This window comes from Leopardus geoffroyi, chromosome C1 (genome assembly GCF_018350155.1).
Source record: "Leopardus geoffroyi isolate Oge1 chromosome C1, O.geoffroyi_Oge1_pat1.0, whole genome shotgun sequence".
NCBI classification, from domain to species: domain Eukaryota; kingdom Metazoa; phylum Chordata; class Mammalia; order Carnivora; family Felidae; genus Leopardus; species Leopardus geoffroyi.
The window spans coordinates 118,143,090-118,165,465 of NC_059328.1; positions in this window are offsets into that span (position 1 = coordinate 118,143,090).

The following is a 22,376-nucleotide window of genomic DNA, read 5'->3' on the forward strand; positions in this document are numbered from 1 at the left end:
CTGTGATGGGTGGTGGGACTGCATGTCCAGCTTGGAGGGGAGGCATTCTAAGTGGAGATGATATAAGAGTGAAGATGTGGATGTGGAAGTCAGACTAGGCTCAGGGGAGGAACAGTCAGAATCCAGCCAGTCTGGGGAAATCAAGCACATGGAGGTATAATAGCAGGTGATACTGGGTTAACTAAAAAAGCAGGAAAGCACTTAAAACACAAAAAGCACAAGAAAAAAGAATGGTAAATTTAAGAACATTGAAATCAAAGATATTTTAAAAGTGAACAGATAAGCCACAAAGAGAAGATATTTATGATGCATATATCTGACAAAGGATGGGTATCTAGTAATATAATAAACTCTTACAAATAAATTGGAAGAAGGCAGACAACCCAACTGAAAAATGTGCAAGAGATATGAACAGGCAATTTGGAGAAAAGGAAACCTAAGTGGCCAATAAACATGTGAGAAGACATTCAATTTCATTATTAATCATGTTGTATTATGAATAAAATGAAATAAATTAAAACCAGAGTAAATTACTATTTCTCAAAAAATAAAAAAAAAATTAAAAAAAGGAAAAGTCTAACAGTAGTAAGTGTCAGTGAGGATATGGGCAACCAGAAACCCTCACATCATGCCAGTACTTCCACTTGGAAGAACAATTTGACAATACCTGGTCCAGTCGAAGATGCCCATGCCCTACAGTGTAGCTGCTGTGCTCCTGAGTATATAAGTGAGGCAGTTTCTAAGAATCCAAATTACTTGCCACTCTTGTTATCCAGAGGTCGGCTCTATGTTCCTTCCCTTGTAATCTGGATGGGCCTATGAGTACTTCAATCAATGAGTTCAGTGGAAGTGATGTTAGGTGACATTAAAAGTCACATGGCGTCTGCCTTGCTTGCTTGCCCCCTGGGGCCCTGAGCCACCATATAAGAAGTCTGACTACCCAAAGACCGCTATGCAGAAGAGACCAAAGATGGGTTCTCTGGTCAACAGTCCTGCTGAGCTTAGTCTTCCAACCATTCCTACCAAACCACCTTCCAGACCAACTCAGAGTGACTCCATTGAGTGACCCCAGTCAATGCCATGTGGAACAGAAGCATCTCCCAGCTGAGCCCTGCCCCAAATTCCTGGCACACAACGTTGTGACATATAAAATGGTGTTGTTTTAAGCCACTAAGTTTGGGGATAGTTTGTTATGCAGCCACAGATAACGGAACCACATCCAACAGAAATCCATGCACACGTGCACCAAAAGATAGGCATAAGAATGTCTATTGTATCACTGCTTGCAAAAAAAAACCCAAAAAACAAAAAACAAACAAACAAACAAAAAACAATTGGAAATGACCTGAATCTCCATCAAAAGTAGATTTAAAAAATCATGATATATTCATACAATGGAATGCATTTCAGCAGTGAGAATGAACGAATTGAAGCTACATGTGTCAACATAGACCATCTCAAAACAATATTGGGCATAATAGCAGGTTGCAGAAGGGTATGTGCAGCTTGGTAGCATTTATGTAAAGTTTCAAATTATGCAAAACAGTGCAATGCCTTGTTTACAGATACTTACCTATGTAGTAAAAATATAACCACATGCAAGGGAAGGAAGAACAACGAATTCATTATGGTGGAGACGGAGTAGGAAGGGGGTCCATAGGGAGCTTCAATGTTCCCAATTGTTTTATAGAAATAAAGCAAATCTGGAATAAACACAAAAATATGTTCTTCTCTGACAAAGCTGAGAATGGGTCCTACAGGAGGATATTTGAAACGTGTAACAACTCCTAAGAGAGTGGCACCCAGGTGTGCCCCACATCCCACCCCTGGGCTGGGCCAGGCATTAACCCTTTAGTTGCCAGGTGGAAGAGAGGTCCAGGAGGCCCTCGTTTTGGAAAGCAGAGTAACCCAAGGGCTCAGGGTGACAGCTAAGTACCAGCCTGTATGAATGTAGCTCAGTGTTTTAACAACCCGGACATCCCAGCTGAATCGAGCTTGGGATCATGAGTATTCATTACATGAATTAATTACATTATTCTTAACTCTTCTGCCTGTTTGAAATGCTTCGTGCTTTTTTCAAAGAGTGTAGGCAGAAAGGGTACTGACCATCACAGGAGTAGAAGACAGGGAGGCAGAGCCGCCTGGCCGTGGCGGAACAGGAGACATGGCGGGAAGTATGCTCCTGCCCTGAATCCCTTATAGCTCAGGCAAGGAACGTGCCTGTGTGCTGTGGACAAGGGGGTGACAGGGTGCCGGCCACAGGAGGTGGAGCTCTAGACCAGGGAAAAGGGGCGGCTGGGTAAAGGGTGATAAGGGGCCTGTAGGGGTGAATTGCGCCAAGAGGGGGAAAGGCTGAGCAGTGTGATAGGGTGTAGAACACAAAGGGGTGAGGTATGGGAGGGCTCTCCCAGACACCTGCCTTCTTAAAGACAATCAGCAGGCAGAGCAGGGCAGGGCCACCAGTGAACTAGCCTGCCAGCAGCGGAATCAGCGGTTGGGTGAGCCTTGGAGCAGGCATCCGCCAGGGACCTTCCTTTCAATTCTGCCGGCATCTGGGAGCCCGGGAAGACTCTAGCCATCTCTGAGGGGCCTGGGCAGAGCTGCGGGCCCCGTTTTGAGGCATCTGGGGTGTCAACTCAGGCAGGGCACTGCTCACAGCTGGCCCGCAGAGATATGAGGTATCCGCGGCCTGCTTGAGCCTTACCTGGCAGGGCGGAGGCGGGGCGGGAGAAGCCCAGGGGTGTGCAACCCAGAGCTGGGCCCACCACTTGGAGGGCCACCCAGAACATCTTCTCTCATCCCGGCAGTAGGGTCCATCATGCTGCAGTAGTGGGGTACGGGTGGGAGTGTGGATCCTCCACTCTGATCAGCTTCAGCCCAGGGAACCTGGGTCTGTCTGAGAGTATCCGGCTCCTGTCCAGGAGTTGAAAGCAGTCCAGGAAAGCAGGAAGGGATGTGGTGAGGGCTGACTCTCTGCACCCTTGGCCCACCATCCAGGATTTGAGCCTAGATGAATTCACAGCTCTGCCCCGGTTAGGCCTCATCACTTCTTACCTGCCCGCACACACGCGCACGCACGCTCACACACACACACACACACACACACACACACACACACACACTGGCCTTCTTGCCTCCTGAAAAGTCCTGGCCAGTCATGCTCCACTTAGCAGCCACACTGGACCATCTTCTTATCCCACTTTTTTTTTTTTTTTAAGTTTATTTTAAGAAAGAGAGAGCAGGGTAGGGGCAGAAGGGGGCGGGGAGCCAAGAGAGAATCCCAAGCAGCCTCAATAGGACTGTGAGATCGTGACCTGAGCTGAAACCAAGAGTTGGATGCTTAACTGACTGAACCACCCGGGCGCCCCATATACCACTTTATTTTATAGCATTTTTGTACCTCAGGTGCAGAGACCCAAGGTAATCATAATCCTCAGTAGAGCACACACAGATTTTTTTTCTTGTTTCGTTTCATGTGTTTTATTTTCCCTTTTATCCCATCCCCCTCCCATTTCCCTCTTGAATGCCACAGGCACTGACCCAATATATTTGGTCTACAGCCTTGATATGCCTGAAGGATAAAATCTGTAGTGAAACTTTGCGTGTATTTATGTATTGTCAATAAACACTTAATGCAGCAGTTCTCAAAGTGTGGTCTAGAGATCCACAAGGTTAAAACTATTTTCATAATACGAGGATGTTATTTGCCTATTTCCTTTCATTCTCTCATGAATGTACAGTGGAGTTTTCCAGAGTCTACAGGATGTATTATATCACAACAGTGAATCAATCCATAAGCAGATGTAAGAATCTAGCTATTTTTTTTTCATTTTTTAAAATTTATTTACCAGCTATTTTTTATAAAGCCAGATATTTAAGAGATTTACAAACTGTTAAGCAATGGCACTTCTCACTGTATTTCTTCTTTTGGAAAACAAACCCTTTTTTTTTTTTAATAAAATGTTAACATGCAATGGATTTGTCTTTTTAATGAATTCATAAATGGTTTAAAATGTTCAGTTTCTGATTTTGATAAATACAGAGATATAACCCACACAAATATAATCTCTTTGGAGTCTTCAATATTTTTTAAGTATTTGGTTCTGAGACCAAAGTTTGAGGATTGCTGGTATAATGTAATCAGTTGCCTCTTTCCATGATTTTGCACTTGGCACAGGACTCAAGACTCCTCCCTGGGCTGTGTCATTCATTGCTCCTAAGGCTGCTTCTGCTTCCATGGTGGCCCATTGCATTCATGGATCTACTCCCTCTGAATGCACAGCCAGGCTGCTGGTGACTTCTGGCTACCACAGCCAATATCATTGTGAACAACCTCATCCATGCCCCCATTTGAAGAATTTTGCTGGGACATATACCCAGGAGCAGGATCTCTGAGCCAAAGAGCACACACATATTTAATTATAATAAAGAATTTTTTCCAGACTGGCTGTACCTGTTCACACTCCTACACTCCGTGTGCCCAAAGTCCTCAGCTCCCCACACACCTATCCACGCCTGGTATCCATCATCCACCCTTCTAATTTGCCATTCTGATGGGTACAAATGGTAACTCCTGCTTTTGATGTGTTTCACTGGTTGTTGGGGCATCTCCTCACATATTTCGGTCATTTGGTATTCCTCTTCTGAGTATTGCCCGTTCATATTCATCACCCATTTTTGTATTGGGCTTCCTGTTTTTATCTTGTTGATTTGGAGTTCTTTGAATAGTCTTAATCAGTGCTGCTCAAAGAGGGGACCAGTTGCCTGTCTAAGAAATGTTTGTTAAGTCAAGACACTTTGCTTCCTTCATCAAGAAATTCTTGCTATTAAAAGCAAAAATCTCAGCTAAACTAAACAGAGTGCTTAGTGACCATAGTCTATTGACATCTCCTTGCAGACCAGAACTTTTGCATACTGCATTTCTAGATAGAATTCCTTGTTGAGTTTTCTAATCTGCCATTTCTTTTTCAATGTCACTTTGGTGTCCTTTACTGAATAGAAATCTTTAATTTTGATTTTTTTGTCTTATGGTTTGTTCTTTTTAGATCTTGTTTAAAGAGTCTTTGCCATTTGAACTCAAGCTGAATATGAGATAATAATATTGAACAGAGGGGCTGTCATCATTTTTTGTGTGGATATAAAAATTTAAAAAATAAAATAAAAAGGTCTTTTCCCATTCCAGAGGTCACACACACAAAAATTCTTCTACACCTTCTACCATTAACCTTATAAATCTGTCATTCTCATTTAGATCTTCAATTTGTCTAGTCCACTTTCATATATGATTTAGGGTATGGATACAACTTTATCCTTTTCCATATAGTCAGTTGTTCCAGGATGATCTACCAAAGTCTATTCTTTCCTGGTGTTCTGTGTTGCCATCTGTATCACTCTATCTTGTCCCTGTATACTCATGAGACTATTTCTGGGCTCCCTGTTCTGGTCTATTGTCTGTGTGTGTATTCCTGCTCCCATCTTATTACTATAGCTTGTAGTATTCTTATTGTGTGGAGGAAATAATACCCCATCAAATGGGATATTGTTTTGGCTGTTTTCACAAAGATCATAAAGCAAGAGTTTCAGCAAAATAAAAGTTAATTATGTTCTACATAAATTCCTGAGCTGGTAGGCAGTTCTGCACACGGGCACTCAAATTTCCAGGTTCTATCAACTCCGTTGCTCCTCTGTTCCCTTGAAGACGATCCTCATCCATGGGGGGAGAGTGGCTGATTGTTCAAGCATGTGAAAAGGAGAGAGATGTCCTTTTAAGGACATGGCCCCAAAGTTGCTCACATGTGTAGTCACATTTCATTGACCTAAACTTGGTTACAAGCCACATCTAGCTGCAGAGGATTCTGGGAAATATGGTGGCTGACTGGGCAGCCATGTGCTTGGGCTAAAACTGTGGAGTTTTATACTAAGAAAATGTAGAAAGAAATGTAGAAAGAATATGGAGGGAGGGAAAATGTCTTGCTATTTTTTTTTCAAAGTTGATTTACTACTCATGGACCTTTATTTTTCCACATAAACTTTGGAATGAATTTGTTGACTTCTTTGAGAAATCCAGCAAAATTTTGTGTTAAGATTGCTTTTTAATTTACAGAAGACTATGGAGTTTGTTAATATCTTTCCTATGTTAACTCATCTCATTTGTGGATACAGAATATCTCTTTATCTTTTCATGTCTTTTAAAATTTCCTTCAGAAAACAGTCTGTTCTCTCTAAGAAAGTCTTGTTTGTTTTCTGTTAGATTAATTCCTAGATAGTTCTTAGGTCCTATGATGTGAATAGTTATCTCTGTTTTGATTATATGTTCTGGCCACTATTGCAGTGACAGACCAGGGAGTGGCAAACTATGGCCTGCAGCTCAAATCCAGCCTATGGCCTGTTTCTGTATGACCCACGGAGATAATAATTGTTTTCATGCTTTGAAAGCGTTGTTAAGAAAAGAACGAAAAAGAAAAGGAATGTAGGATAGGAACCATCTGTGCCCCGCAAAGCCTAAAATCATTACTATTTGGCTATTTATAGATAGTTTGCCAACCTCCGGTGTAAAGGAATGCTGATATATTTTTTTAAGTTTATTATTTTGAGAGAGAAAGAAAGAGGGAGCAGGGGAGGGGTAGAGAAAGAGAGAATCCCAAGCAGACTCCACACACTCAGTGCAGAGCCCAACGTGGGGCCCAAACTCACAAACTACAAGATCATGACCTGAGCTGAAGTCAAGAGTCGGACACTTAACTGACTGAGCCACTCAGGCACCCCAGGAATGCTGATATTTAAAAAAAAAATTTTTTTTAATCTTTATTTTTGAGAGACAGACAGAGTGTGAGCAGGGGAGGAACAGAGAGAGAGGGAGACACCGAATCTGAAGCAGACTCTGTGCTGACAGCTCAGAGCCTGACGTGGGGCTCGAACTCATGAACCGCGAGTTCATGACCTGAGCCAAAGTCAGGCATTTAACTGACTGAGCCACCCAGGAGCCCCTTTAAGTTAGACATTCATCTTGCCACCTCATGAGTTTCTTACCAGTTCTCATTATTTTTCTGTTGATTTACTTGGGCCTTCCACGCAGTTTATAGTGTCTTCAACAAATGATCGTCTTTTCTCTTCCCTTTCAATCCTTATGTTTTGTTGCCTTTTCTTTGTCTTATAGCATTGGCCATTTGCTGTAATACTATTTAAAAAAAAAAAACACAGTAGTGACAGTGTAAGTATAACTGCCTTGCTCTAAATCTTAATGAAAATGAACCTAAAGTTTCTCCAATAATTATGATTTTGCAGTAGGTTTTTGGGATATAAACTTTATCAAGGAAACCCCTTTCTATTCTTGGTTTTCTTAGAGGTTTCAAAACAGAAATAGCCACTAGAATTTCTCAAGGGCTATTGAAATAATCATACGATTTTGTTCTTTCATTAATAGGAAGAACTGCATGATAGATTTTTCTAATGCTAAACTATCCTCCAATTCCTAGAACACACCCCATGTCTACTATGCTCATAAGTTAAATAAGTCTACAATTTCCTGTACTGTCCTTATCATGTTTCAGAATCTAGCTTATAACCAGCATTATTAAATTAATTGTTATCTTTCCCGCTTTGTCTAATTCTGGAACGAATTTTGTCAGAGAGCAAACTTAATAAAACTCACTTATAAGACAGTCTGGACTTAGACTTTTTTGTAAAAAGAATTGTGTTTTCATTTCAATTTTTTTTTTTAACGTTTATTTATTTTTGAGACAGAGAGAGACAGAGCATGAACGGGGGAGGGGCAGAGAGAGAGGGAGACACAGAACCGGAAGTAGGCTCCAGGCTCTGAGCCATCAGCCCAGAGCCCGATGCGGGGCTCGAACTCACAGACTGCGAGATCGTGACCTGAGCTGAAGTCGGCGCTTAACCGACTGAGCCACCCAGGCGCCCCTCATTTCAATTTTTTAAATAACTATTGACCTGTTCAACATTTTTATTCCTTCTTGAAGGAATTCCGTTGCTCCGTGTTTTCCAGGAATTTAATCATTTTGCTCAGGGGAATCAGTTTATGATCATGTGGCTATTCTTACCATTATTATATTCTTAGACTATCATTTATTTGTAGTAATTTTCATGTTTTATTATATCTTATATTTGTATATTTATTCTATTTTTTTTTTATCAGTCATATTGCTTTATTCGAAGGAGCAACTTTTGGCATTCGGTGCCTTGTCTTTTTTTTTTTTTTTTTTTTTTACCTCAAATTCGTTTCCTCAAATTTCTACCTTCTCAAGCTGAATGCTTAGCGTGTTTGTTTCCTTTTTTCTTGTTTTCTGATAAATGGATCTAAAGCTATATATTTTCCTGCGAGTCTTTTTTTTTTTTTTTTTTTTTTTAACTGTGTCTCAAAATGTGGCCATACAGAATTTTTATGGTCATTCAAGTCTAAGTATTATATAATTCCCCCTGGTGATTTCCTCTTTAATCCGGGTGTAATTTACTAGGATGTTATATAGCTTCCAGACATACAGAATGTTTGCGGTCATTCTTCAGCCCCTGATTTATTATTTTATTGCGTGGTCATCAGAGAACATAGTTTGTATGGAGTTGATTCTAAAGCCTACACAGAGACTTCCTCTGAGGCCCAGAACAAGGATGATTTTTGGAAATCCTCCGTTCATGCTTCGATAAAACTTGCACTCTCTGTTTGTGCAACATGTTATGTGCCTATGTCAACTTCAGTTTATTCATCGTGTCTATCAGGTTTTTTACATCATTTTTGGTCTGCCTGCTCTATGACTCGCTAAGATGTAGTGAAACTGATGATCGCCATCGTTGGTTTACCAAAACTGTCTTTCCAACGCCAAAATCCAACTACATCAGTCCCATTGCTTTCGAAGAAAAAAGAAAGAAAAAGGAAGAAATTCTTGGCGGGGCTTGGGTTCATGCCATGCTCATGCCCCTCTTACCCAGACCCAGCTCACCTCCTTCATCATCGGTTCAACTCTGCTCCATCAACAGCCCCCTCCCGACACATGCCTCACGTTCCCACCCCAGGGAACCCCTTGCTGTGCACAAACAAGAGGGACGCCCTCCTTTCACACCCTGTGCCTGCGCGCTGTGACTCTTCCCCCTGGAATTTTCTCCTGAGGCCTATCTGGCTCCTTATAAATACTCACTTGCCCTTCAAGATTCAGCTCAGGTTTCCCACCACCGTGGCCCCGCAGACACCTGGACTGCAGCCAGGCCTTGCCACCTCCAGCTCCCCTCGGGTGCCATACCCTCTTCTACCTCTGAGCCTCTGCCCAGGTGGCCGCTCCTCCTGGGGAGGCACTTCTCCAGATGCTTCTATGTCTGCCACGTCTTCATGACCTTAGCCTGGCCTCCCTTTCTCTTAAAAAAAATTCCTCCCCCTGTTGCACGTGTTTCCTTCAGCGACATCTTGCAAACATTTATTGGGTGTCCCTCCTCTCTCCCCCCCCCCCATTCTCCCACCTCCCTACCCCCATGTGCTACGCTTGTGGTTGACACTGAGTAAAGGGATAAATGAGACTCCAGGCGCCTCCCTGGAGGAATTTCTACTCTGGAGCCTGGAGTGGCCCAACTCAAACGCCAACGGGCTCCAGGGAGGTACCATAAACCCATCCGCAGCCAGATGGCTATGGCGAGACCCCGTCCCGTGTAAAGGGCACAGCTATGCCTCGGTCACCACCACTGCCAGTGTTTGAAAATGTGGGCCCCGCGTGACCCCGTTGCCCAACGTTTCGAGAAAAGCCATAAACTTGAAGATGTTGCTAACCAACTCAACTGTTTCTGGAAACAGTACTGAGCAAACGGAAGAAGCCTGTGGCCTGTGGCTGCCCAGGCTTCAGCCTCTGGTCTGGAGGCATGGTGAGAGGGCATCTAATCCAGCCAGAAGGGAGGTTCCCAGGGGAGAGGCCACTTGAGCGGGTGCTGGGTGATGAGCAAGAGGAAAGAGTAGAGAGGATCTGGGGAGACTGTTCCCAGAAGAGGGCCAAGAGATCAAATAATAACCTCACCTCGGTGGTTCTGGGCGGCACCCACCTTGCCAGCCAGGAGCAGGGAAGGCCTGACAAGCCTCCCTGGGCGCCTGCGTCTGCCTCCACCTCAGGTTGTACAAAAAGGACCTCCCACGCGGGGGGCCCCCTCATCTGCCTCCACCCCAGACCTGGCCCCCTCCACAGGAATGGTAAAGGGGGAGGAGAAACCAGGGCCCCTTTGCCACGCCTGGGCTGGCACCAGGGGAAGCCGGATTTAGGTACACAAGGCCAGGACAAGACTGAGGCCCGTTAGGGGCGCCTGGGTGGCGCAGTCGGTTAAGCGTCCGACTTCAGCCAGGTCACGATCTCGCGGTTCGTGAGTTCGAGCCCCGCGTCGGGCTCTGGGCTGATGGCTCAGAGCCTGGAGCCTGTTTCCGATTCTGTGTCTCCCTCTCTCTCTGCCCCTCCCCCATTCATGCTCTGTCTCTCTCTGTCCCAAAAATAAATAAACGTTGAAAAAAAAATTAAAAAAAAAAAAAAAAAAAAGACTGAGGCCCGTTTGGTGGAGACGGAGCCCTGGCTTTGGGGGTGGTGATGGGCGGGGCAGGCCCACAGCTTCCAGGTGCCCCCTCCACAGACCCGGCACATCCCTGCTGGAGGACAGCCTCCTCTTTCTCTGTGAGCCAGGCCAGCCCGGGAGACAGGTGGACGGGAGGTTCAAAGAGGGGCGTGCCCTCTCCTTCGGATGGCCCGGCTCCGGCGGGCGCGTACCCCACTGGGTTGTTTTGTCTTTTGTGTTCAGTAGAATTTTCTGTTTTCTGAGGGGGTGGGGAACTATTGGAAGACTTTGTGCCAGAGCCGACAGGAGAGGGGCTCCCAGGTTGTTCTGGCTCAGGGCCGCAGAGGTGAGAACAGGTATGACGAGGCTCCCTGTGCCAGGGGCCCCGCCAGGCCGGCATGCTGCACCCTGCCCCCCACCCCTGTGCCAGTCTGTGAGCGGTGCACGTTCGCTGGGCACCTACTGAAGTGTCTGAGGGTGGAGAGGGTCTGGGGGCCAGGAGGGGCTTCAGGAAAGAACACAGAGCAGGGACGGCAGGCAGGCTGTGTCTTGAGAGGTAAGGAAGTGTTTGCCAAAGTGATAGGGAGAAGGGCACTCCGGGCAGCGGGAAGAGCTTGGCAAAGGCACAGAGTAAGAACATCCCGCAGTATTAGCAAATGCCCGCTGGCTCTTGGATGGGGGCTTATAGTTCAAGGGAATGGGGACCCTGGGGAATGCTGTGGACCCTGAACTTCATCCTGCAGACCGTGGGGACCACTTAGAGAAGCCACCTGGGCAAGGGAGGCGAGGGGCAAGCCCCGTGATGCAGACCGGAAGCTGTGAAGTCTGCTGGAGACAGAGCCGGCGGGACTCGGTGAACAGGTGCCGGGGACGGGGGCGGGCTGAGCAGCCACCCCCGATGCTCAGGGTGTCTGAACTCTGCCAAGAGCCCTTTTTCCCCAGAAGGCAGACCCTGACCCCAGAGAAAGCTTGGTTGAGTGCAAGGTTTCGCCACAGAAGCTCTTTGCGCACTGACCTTTGTGGGGTCACACTCTCCTAAGGCCCAGAGTGGCACATGGCCTCTGTCAGAGCCCCGGGGATTCTGTTCCTGGGACTCTGAAGCCGTGAGTCCTCTTTTGGAGTCTCAGGGCTCTAGAGCCAAGGGACCCGTGGGGCAGTCCAGGATGCACTCTGCAGGGTGCTTTTGGAAGTGAATCCCTGTCCCCAGCAGCAAGGCCAGGGGAGGGGGTGGGCGACTTGGAGTCGAGCTAAGCTGCCATTGAAAGCTAGCTCTCACCTGGAGACAAATGAGACCCTGGCCTGGTCTCTCGCCTGTTTCTTCAAGCCGTATACTGTGCTAAGTGACCTTCTGCTTAATTTCATCCAATCAGCACAAATCTCCAGGGCAGGCACTTTCACTTGGCCTCATTTAATAAATGGGGAGACTGGGGCGCCTGGGTGGCTCGGTCGGTTAAGCGTCTGACTTCAGCTCAGGTCATGGTCTGTGAGTTCGAGCCCCACGTCGGGCTCTGTGCTGACAGCTCAGAGCCTGGAGACTGTTTCAGATTCTGTGTCTCCCTCTCTCTCTGTTTGTCCTCTGTTCATGCTCTGTCTCTCTCTGTTTCAAAAATAAATAAACGCTAAAAAAATTAATAAATTATTAAATAAAAATTAATAAAATAATAAATTTATAGTTATTAATACATTAATAAATAAATTAAAAATTAATAAATTAATAAACACGCTCTGTTTCTTCTTTCTCTCTCTCAAAAATAAATAAATATTTTAAAAATTAAAAAAAAAAAGGTTGTAATCGCCCGAAACCACCCACATCCAGGGCCCGAGTTGCTCAGTATCTGTAGGTCTCCCAACCCTGACTCTGTGCTTCTAGGCCTGGCGAGAGAAGGAGCCAGCCCCTGGGAGACACTTTGCCCTCCCCATCATCTCCCATCCCTACCCTCCTGTGCCCTGGGAAGTTGTCGGTCAGATAGAGTGGCCCTGTCCCAAGTTAGTTTTCCTGTCTTTTTTTTTTTCCTGCCTCAAAGCAGAAGACAACCCCCCAAATTCCTAAAATTCCAGAAACCGTCAAATAAACCTCTTGTGTCTGTACCATGTGACCTTGGGCAGGTCACACAGCCTCTGTGAGTATGGACCACGAGAGGCAGGTGGGGTGGGAAAGCTTCCCAGCAGGGAAGTCGCCCTGCGCCTGCGGGGCTGCTGTCGAAGCTGGTGCAAGTTGTACGGCATGCGGGCTGGCACACACACTTGGACTCATGCACACTTGTGTGCCCGGTCACAGAGCCGAGCAAAGCCTCTGGAGTAAAAGGAGGCAGGAGGGTGTCCTTCCCACATGTCCCCTTCCTTCCAAGGCCGCCTAAGCCTCCAGCCCCTGACGCCACCTTGGGTCAACACATTGGCCAAAGAGGCTTAGCTCCTCTGGCCACCAGCAAAATGCAAAGTGTCCCTGGGACGGTGGGTTTCGGGGCTAGGCCTGCACCCCACCTCCCCCTCAGCCACAACCCCCAGCACCTATCATTGTGGCGCCCGTAAGAGCAGACACATGCCCTCAACAAGTGACTTCTCAACTCTCGGTCCCTGCCAGAAATGTCCTCCCGGGGCCCCGCACCCCTACACCCTCTGCACACACACTCATTAACATACTCCCACAGGCACACGCTGTCGCGTGCACGCACATTTACACACCAGGACGCATGTATGCACACTCACACAGACGCTCACACAAAGCCCAGCAAATCTCAGCACACCCCGTCAGACGCTCTTGCCCACAGCGTGGGGCCGGTACCTGTTAAATTATGCCAACTCCACCAGAAGAAAGGTATTCTCTTTTAAATCGATTCTTTTTCAACAGCTGCTAATTATATCCAGGGGTTTGGGGCTTGCAAGCCTGAACGTCCTTCTAACATTCATTAATCTCTCTTTTTAACAGGGAGCAGACCCCAAGCTCAGAACCATCCCACGGACAACCACACCTAGCTGGAATTAACCATTTTTGTTTCTGTTGCTTCCTGTAAATGGCAGATGTAAGGTTTTCTGTTTGCGGTAGTGGCATGGTTTCCTTTCAGACTGAAGGGTTGTTTTTTCTGATGTGTGTGTGTGTGTTTAGTGCATTAATCTAAAGAAAAATATTACCTAGGTAATGGTGTAGGAAGTTCCAGAAAACAGCACAGGTGGGCAAGATTTGACTGACTCAAGGATCACCTCCAACAAAAGGTCCTTTCTGACCCTCCCCTGTTTGGGGTGCCCCACAGTTGCTATGGTAACCATGTGTTTTTACGTCTGCCGCCCCTGCGGACCCTAAGCGACCTATATCCCCGATGAGCCACCCTGGGCCCAGGGCCGCGGCTCAGCCAGGTCGGTGCTGGGTTTTGTGGAGTGAATGCGTTAGCACGCAGGTCCCGGGCTCTGCCCAGTCTGGCCATCCTGTTCATGCCCTTGCACATTTATGCCATCTTTGGGTCCAGCCCCATCTGATGGATCAGCCTCCAGTCCAGAGGCGCAGTGTTGCCCAAATCTAACCTTATCTCTTTCTGAGAAGGGCTGACCTCTCTCCTGAGGTGGGATTCAGTGTCCCCCCTGCCTGCCAGACCCTCCACTGGGATGTGCCCCCACCTCCATTCCCCCAAACCCACCACCTACCTCCCTCTTCCCCAGACTACACCAGCACCACTACTCAGCTCCAGCCCTGACTCAGTGTCCCCAATGGAAAGTTGTGGTGTCATCTGTCTATCATCCCTTAGGGTCCTCCCGCAGCCAGGGTCACGAGGCCTGAGGGGGCACCTCCCCCACTGCCATTGCTCCTTGAATCAGATTCTGCTCACTGCCTCCCTGAACTGGCACTCTGGCCTTTGAGCACCTCTGCCTTCAAGACCCTCCCTGCACAGTTCAGAGGATGCTGCTCCCTCTTCAGCCCACCATGGCTCCCTATCGCTCACAAAGTGTGAGGAGACTGGCATTTATGGAGCTCCTTCCATGAGCTGTAAACTGGGTGGGGGTTTACACACAGCACCTCACTTAATCTTCATGATAACCTGCCAGATGAGGAAACTGAGGCTCAGAGAGGTGAAGTCAGTTCTTGAAGGACAGAGCGGAAGAAAGACAGTCCATGTGGAGAGAATCATGTACAAAATGGCACAAGGGCATGAGGGTGTTTTGTGAGTTGGGGAAAGGTTGGGTGTGACTAGAAGCAAGCGAGGAGGCCCAGGGAGCTGGCCTCTGACTTCCAGGGAAGTAGGCTGCAGGAACTTTTTTCTTTTTAAGTTAATTTATTTATTTTTGAGAGAGTTGGCGTGCAAGCGGAGAGGAAGGGCAGAGAGAGAGGGAGACACAGAATCGGAAGCAGGCTCCAGGCTCTGAGTTGTCAGTGCAGAGCCTGATGCGGGACGTGAACCCACAAACCGTGAGATCATGACCTGAGCTGAAGTCGGACGCTTAACCGACTGAGCCACCCAGGCACCCCCAGGTCGCAGGGGATTTATACCAAGATTAGCACGAACAGTAGGTGTCTTAGGAAGACAGGATGGACCGGGGGGGGGGGGGGCGGTGAAGTCCAGACCAAGGCAGCAGGACCTCACGAGGAACAGGGACCCACTTGCTAGAATTCGCCAGCTGGGTGTTTCAAGGCCCACGGAGGAGGTCAGAGGTGCTCCGAGGTGTCTGGAACACGGAGACTCGGCACCCTCGCTCTCCTCTTCTTACCCCTCCATGCCACCCGATTCACTGTGCATGGATTTGTCTGGCTGTCATCTCTCCTCACCCCGCCACCACCCACAATCCACAATGTGAATTCCACGAAGGTGGGGACTCTGTCCGTTCTGTCCCCTGCCGAAGCCCCAGTGCCTGGCCCCATGCCTCGTTCCAACGAAAATATGACGAACCAGTGAATGATTCAATGTATTCGCCGAATTTGTACTTGGGAAGGTAGAAAAGGAAATCTGTCCGTGGAAAAAGAAAAACAGCTCCCCTCCCTCCCCCGCTACCCTTTCCCCCACACTCCGCAGGTAATCGATGCTGACCTGGGGGGTGTTTGTTAGCAAATCAGTTGGACTTTCTTTTTCCTCCTCTGAGTCCCTGATCTCTAGCAAGAGCCGGAAGGGCAGGTGTGGAGCTCACACAGCTTTGACTACCCAAGAGGCAGCGGGGATGATGGGTGAGAAGACAAGAGACACAGGAGTTGTCCCCCGCTCCCCCGCCCCCCACACACTGCTGACCCCTGGCTGAATTTCCTCCCTCTTGGCAGTTGCCTGATAAGCCTGCGGGGTGAGAAAGGGGTGATACCTTTTTACCTCCCCCTGGATAGACCAGAGAGGGTGGGGACATCTGTTCTCTGGTGGTCCTGTCTTCTTCTGGGATGGTCAGACTTTAAAGGAGACCCCCCACAGACCCACCGACCTACCCACCTGCCTCTGGACACTGTCTGACCTTGCAGCAAGGCCGGAGAAGGAGGGCCTGTCCCTAGCCTTGGGGCTGCGGTCTCTGGAACACGGCACAGTGCCCAACGCATGGTAGGTGGTCAACCAATATTCTTGAATGAACAAAGGACTGTCACTGAATGACTCATTTTTCCTGGTGTGTAGACGCCTTGACTGCCAGGTAGTAACAATTGCCTTCATACTCTCCATGATCATAATGACCTCAAAAATGGTCACCCACAAGAATGTCACCACGCATTGGTGCAATGCCTTCCTGTGGGCTTCCCTGAGCTGACAGCAGCTCTTTTCGTTAGGATGTAAATCACATGCCCGTCTTACAAGTGGGGACAACTTCGAAGGTCACTGCCAGCCTGGGAGGGGAAGCGGGACATTCTGAGGCCCCATCCTTCTTTGCGCTGCCTCGAGGAACCTCTGATCCTCAGGGTGTGTCGTTGGGGACAGGTTGTGGGGAGATCTGACCTCACCTAAGGGCGGCAGTGAAAGGCTGCTCCGGCGACAGGACATAAAAACTAAGTTTGAAAGCCAAGAGCTCCTGGCATTCCCCTGGTGGGTGGGCGGGTGGCAGGGTGTAAACACTCGCTTAGGCATCCCATTGTTTCTTCTTGAAAAACATCAGGCCGAACCGTGCTTCCCAGATCCTTGTTCCTGGGCCGGCTGACCATAAGCAGTAGAGAGCAGGGACTCCGTGCAATCTGGGGCCCTGGACCGCCCTGGCCTCCCAGGTCATACAGTCCAGCCCTGCCTAGACCTGCTGGCTTCTTAGTGCCCAGCCTGACATCATTCAGGGAAATCTGGGCCTCTCCTGGGAGACTCCAAGCTCCCTAAGGCAAGGTGGGTGTCACTGTGTGCCCTCAGTGTCCCTCCCTAGCTGAGAGAGGGAGAGGGAGAGACCTCACGGTCTCCTGCTTTTGGGAGAAGAACTTGGTGAGTGCCAGGCTTAAACAACGGCTGGCCCTCCTGGGTTTGCCCCCTAACCTCCCTGAAGGCTGGGCTACTGGGGGTCTTCTTGGCTGGCAATGGCCTTAATGGCAGTCGAAGACAGGTGGCTCTCAGGTTCAGGGTCTAGAACCTGTAGAACAAAGACTGGGCCAATCTGAACCGAGGGCTGGGCCGGTTCACGGGGAAAGCCAGAGACAGTAGAGAAAGTCACAAGGTGCTACTAAGACTCCTGTAGGCAGAGGGAGGGGACAGGATCCACACAGAAAAAAGGAAACAGAGACGGGGAGTGTCCCTGACCCAGGAGGGAGAGTACAGGGGAGAGGAGTGGAAGTGAACACAACACCCTCAGCAGTCTTGGTTCTGGAGGCTTCTGGTCCAGGCTGTCCATGTGTACAATTACCCCCTTTTCTTCCAGCAAATGGCAGCATCTCTATCCTCAAAACCAAAGTGGCCCTGCCAGCATGCATCCCCCCCATCCCTCGTCGTATTGGTTTACTCTGCGTTCAGGGGACCTGTGGCCCCCACAGATGGGGCTCCTGACTCCTGCTTCCCACGGGGAATCTGTCTCTCAGCCAGCTGCTGGGAGGCACCGGCGGGGGAAGGAAGCCCGCTTCCCTGTGGGACCCCGGGTTTTGTGATTTTCATCATTATCACATGGCACTTTAAAAATCAGATTTATGCCCCGGACTTCCATCACCCGCAGAGCAGCTTAATGCAATAGGTACTTTGTGCTAGTAGGGTCTTTTAGCCCCATGGCACTGAAGACCTTGTTTCGAGCTACATCCCAGAGTCTACCACAGAATCTGTACTTGACAAATGCTTGTGGCAGTGAATGAATGAATGAATGAATGAATGAATGATAGAAATAGCTAATATTCACTTGCTATACACTGGGCCCTGTTCAGGCTGCTTTTCTACATTATTTCAGTTAATCTTCACAGCCAGCTAAGGGTGAGGCACTGCTATAGTGCCCATTTTACAGATGGGAAACTGAGGCTCCGACAGGTTACATGGTTTGCCCAAGGTCACTCAGGCTAGGCCTTGATCTCACCTCTGGAGTTCTCCTGCTCAGGAGACCTCACCTGCTGTTTTGAGGGATGTCTCACCACCCTAAACGTTTTATAACCAGCACTCAGGGTGTCTGCTGCTCCCCCATCCCAGACTCCTCCTGTCCAGTGAAGTTTTGCCCTGCATACTCCATCCAATCCCACTGGACCGAAGGAAAGAGTAAGTCCTCACATTTGAGCTTGAGTCAGTTGCGCGCAGCTCTCAAGCCAGGCGACCAGCGTCGGGGAGGCAGGTGGGGCCTCTCTGCAGCCGCTTGTCTCCCCTCATGTCCGCCATCCATTTAACATGACGTCCCCGCCCCTCACCAAGTTCCAGCCTATGCCAGGCTCTGAGCAGGGCACTGGGACTGAGGAGAGGAGGGGCCCTAGAGCAACCCACAGGAGTGTCCTGGGGGCCACTGCCCCAGAGAGCCCCCCGGGGGCCCCGGAGAGTAAGACCACCTCGCCAGGCAGTGATCAGAACCACCTGGGTGACATAAATGAACTTGTGGATGATGACTCAGCTGCCGTGCGGGTTAGTAACTATTGTGTCCCTCACAGGCTGGGAACCACGGAGAGAGCCTGCCGGGAGGACATATTGAATTGCCTAGCATTTGTGAGTCTTTGCCCAGGTGACCTTCCTCAGATCCCTCTGTGGGCCAAGGCAAGTATACGGAATGAATCAATTCAAGGGCTGCCCAGGCTCTGTGCCTGAAAATGGCACCCCCGGGGTCAGCAGGGTTTAGAGTAAGCACTGTCATCCCACACGCTGCCACCCCCTAATCCTCACGAGGCTATGGGAGCCTCCTAACGGCTCCAAGACTCCAATGCCCCTCTTGACATGGGGCAGCAGAGGCTGGCTGTGGCCCTCCCATAGCCCCTTGGCCCTCCCTTAGGGTCACCTAAGCTTCTGTGAATAGTTCCCGAGCAGAGCACTGGGATCGCTTCCAGCCAGCAAGGGGTCAGCCCCAACCCTCTGTGCGACCAGGGCCTTCACCAACAGCTGCACCCTGCCAGCCTCGGGACCAGGAGAGGAAGAGGTCCTTCCTCCCCGGCTTCCCTACATCACTCCTGGCCCAGCCAGGGCAGGGGAAGGCAGAGGAGAATTCTTTCCATCTCCATATCCTAAGAAGTATCCTTTACAGAGGGCTCCCTGTGCACAACCCACTCCCGACAACAGCCCTGAGAGGTCAGCAGCCTGGGCCATCAACCCCACTTGACAATTGGGAAAACTGAGGCTAAGGCCACCACAAGGCCGGTGTCAGAGCTGAAAGCAGCCTTCAGAGCTCCAGAACACTCCCCTGCCCTTTCTGTCCCCCCACCCCCCCCCATGGCAACCGTCCCCCATCCGTCACTGACTCCCTGAGAAAGAAAAAGTGGCAGCTGGATGGGACGATCCATAGCTGGGTTGTGAGCCCCTGTCCTCCTCGGTGCCCCCACGGGCGGCAAGGCCTCTCAGAGATGGCTACAAGGAAGACCAGGGAAGGGGTGGTCTGCCCTGCCTCCGATGAGACTGGTTTGGGTCTTGGCGTGGGCACCGACGGGCACAGCAAACTTCTGCGAGTTTAGTCTACACTCTTGAGCACACACGTGCACGCATCCGAGCGTGCGCACACAGCCCCGCCCTCCACCAGCACTCCCCAAGTGCCCCGCGTGTGTGCGTGAGAGAGTGGGTGGGTGCCGGCGTCTCCAGAGCTCGCTCAGAGCCCCCCCTGCTCGTGGCTCTGCGTCAGCTGCAACCTTATGCACGGGCAGCCGCCTCTGGAGAATGATTTGAAGGCTCCCAGAAACATCCTTCCCCTCCCCCAAGCCTGCCAAGGGCCTTCCCAAGACCCCGCTGAGATGCAGGATGGGAGGGGACCCTAGCAGCGGTCTCACGGCGGGCCAGGTGCTGTGCTAAGTGATTTACGCACACCCTTCCTCTGTATCCCCACAACAACCCTGCGAGAGGGCCATTATTTATTTCATGGTTCACCACCCTTTTGGTAGAGCTGAGAAAAGGCAGGCTCGGGGAGGTGGACAGAGTTGTTCAGGTCCCAAACAGAAAGGGGCAGACCCAGCACTGAAACCCAGGTGCCCTGGGTTCCCCATCAGACTAAGAAAAGAGGCCAAGGGACCAGGTCTTTTGGTGACTCTGGCCTGGCTCAGAATAGAGGAGTCTCAGGAGAGAGAGAAGCCCAAGATGGGACGGCACAGGCCACCCTGAAAGAATTTTCTGGATTTGCAATTCAGCCACAGTCGTCCACAGCTCTTTAAAGTAATAAGACCTAAAGGTGGCCAGGGCCGTGCTGTCACCAGATGTGCGTGCACACGTGCACACACACACACACACACACACATGCACGAGCATATACACATCCACACGTGCATCCGTGGCAAGAATGACCCTGAGAAGAAGGAAACATCTGCGGGCTGGGGACGGGGAGAGGGTTCTGGTACCCTGATGCCCGAGGACAGAGATCGATACCTGAGAAAGCCCCCTACACCCCATTCTTCAGCCTCCCCAGACAGTTGCTGCCTGTCTAGCAAACCCCCAAGGGGCCCCTACTTCGAGCTAAACCCTGTGCGGCACACGGCCTGTGTCGGCTCACTGTCCCGACTGTCTCAGACATGGTTAAGCAACATCCCAAGAGGACACAGAGCTGGACTCTGAACCTGGGTCTCTCAGACTCTATAGCTTTGGGTACTTGAGGTGGGGCGGTTTGGGGAATGGAAGGGAGAGGTCAGACGCACACTGGAGCCCAAGGTTCGTTCCAAGAGGGAAGTCGCAAAGGAGATGAAGGCCGCGGACTGCCAGGGACACCTCTTCAGAAAGAATTTTCTAGCCAAGAGGAGGCTCAGAGAAGTTCGAGCCCCACGGTGGGCCCTCGAAAGGGGCAGGTGTCCTTTCAGCCCAGGACCTGTCATCTGGGGAGGGCGGATGCCAGCAACCAGGACCACCGAGCAACAAAGGCTGGGACACCTGTGTTGGTGGTGGGGGTGACACCAGATCCGAGGTCACCCACTGGGGACCTACAGGCAGAATTTGGCCCTCAGGTATGTTGTGCTTGGTCCCTACAATACCGGTCCACAAGTGACGTTTTAAAAATCTTGGGGCGCCTGGGGGGCTCAGTCCTTTGAGCATCCAGCTCTTGATTTCAGCTCAGGTCACGATCCCAGGGTTGTGGGATCAAGCCCCGCATTGGGCTCAGCTCTGAGTGTGAAGCCTACTTGGGAGTCTCTCTCTCTCTCTCTCTCTCTCTCCCTCTGCCCCTCTCTCATGCTCACTCACTCTCTCAAAAATAAAAAAAATATATATTTTTTAATCAAATTAGTTGCCAACATTTAAAAATCAGGAGGTTGTTGGAAATCTAACACCAGGCACCAATCTGCAGGTGAGTAGCAGCTGTCCACCGTAGAGGGGCTTGCACAGCTCCCTGCAGTCCCCACCCCTCCCTAGGGCCCACCCCAGGCTTCTGTGTCCATCCTGCCAGTCCCTGTGGGTCTTCGATTTTGCCAGACCTTGACTGGATGGGGGGGCCTTCTAGAACTTAGATGCCAGGTTCTCAGGCAAGCGGACCTATTTCCAACACCTCCTCAATGTGCCGGGACCTGTAGGGAAGCCCCTAGGTGTCGGAGACATACAACGTGACACGACAGTGTGTGCGAGTAACTTGCCCTCCGGTGGGTGAGCAGAAAATCAAACTCAAGGAGAAGGCCCATCCTAACACTAAGATTCTGGGATGCAACGAATAGATTGGAAGCGGAAAAGGAGGAAAATAGACGTAAAGGGAAAATGTAACCTGGAGGCCTGGTGGTAAGAATAAGGTGGCAAATATGGCTGCCTTTTTAATATTTCAAAGTCTCTGTGATGGCTCCATTTGGTGGATACGAGTGCATCGTTTAGCTAATGATGTGTAACAAACCACCCCGAAACTTAGAGGCTTCAAACAAAAGCCATTTACTCAGCTCGACATCATGCAGGTCAGCAGTTTAAGTCTGGCTTAGCTGGAAGGTTCTTCCGGTCTCGGCAGGCTGGAGGCTGATCTTGGCTGGGTGGTTCATGCATCAGAGATGGGTCAGCGGGGGGCTGGCCGGTCTAGGATGACACCTCTCACGTGTCTGAGGTCAGCTGGTGGTCAGCTAGGACAATGATGGGGACTGAGCCATGCGTCTCTCGTCGTCCAGCAGACCAGCTGTGCAGGGTTCCAAGAAAGTGAGCGGGAGCATGCGAAACTTCCTGGGACCGAGGTCTGGACCCGTTTCACAGTCACTTCTGCCATGTTCTATTGGCCAGAGCAAGTCACAAGGCCAGGCCAGATTCAGATGGTGAGGAAACCAGCTCCGTCTCTGATGGGGGAACTACAAAGTCACTCCGCAAAGAGTGTCTGTATAGGAAGAAATGTATGATCTACATATTTTCGTCATTGATCTACCACAAAGAGAAAACACA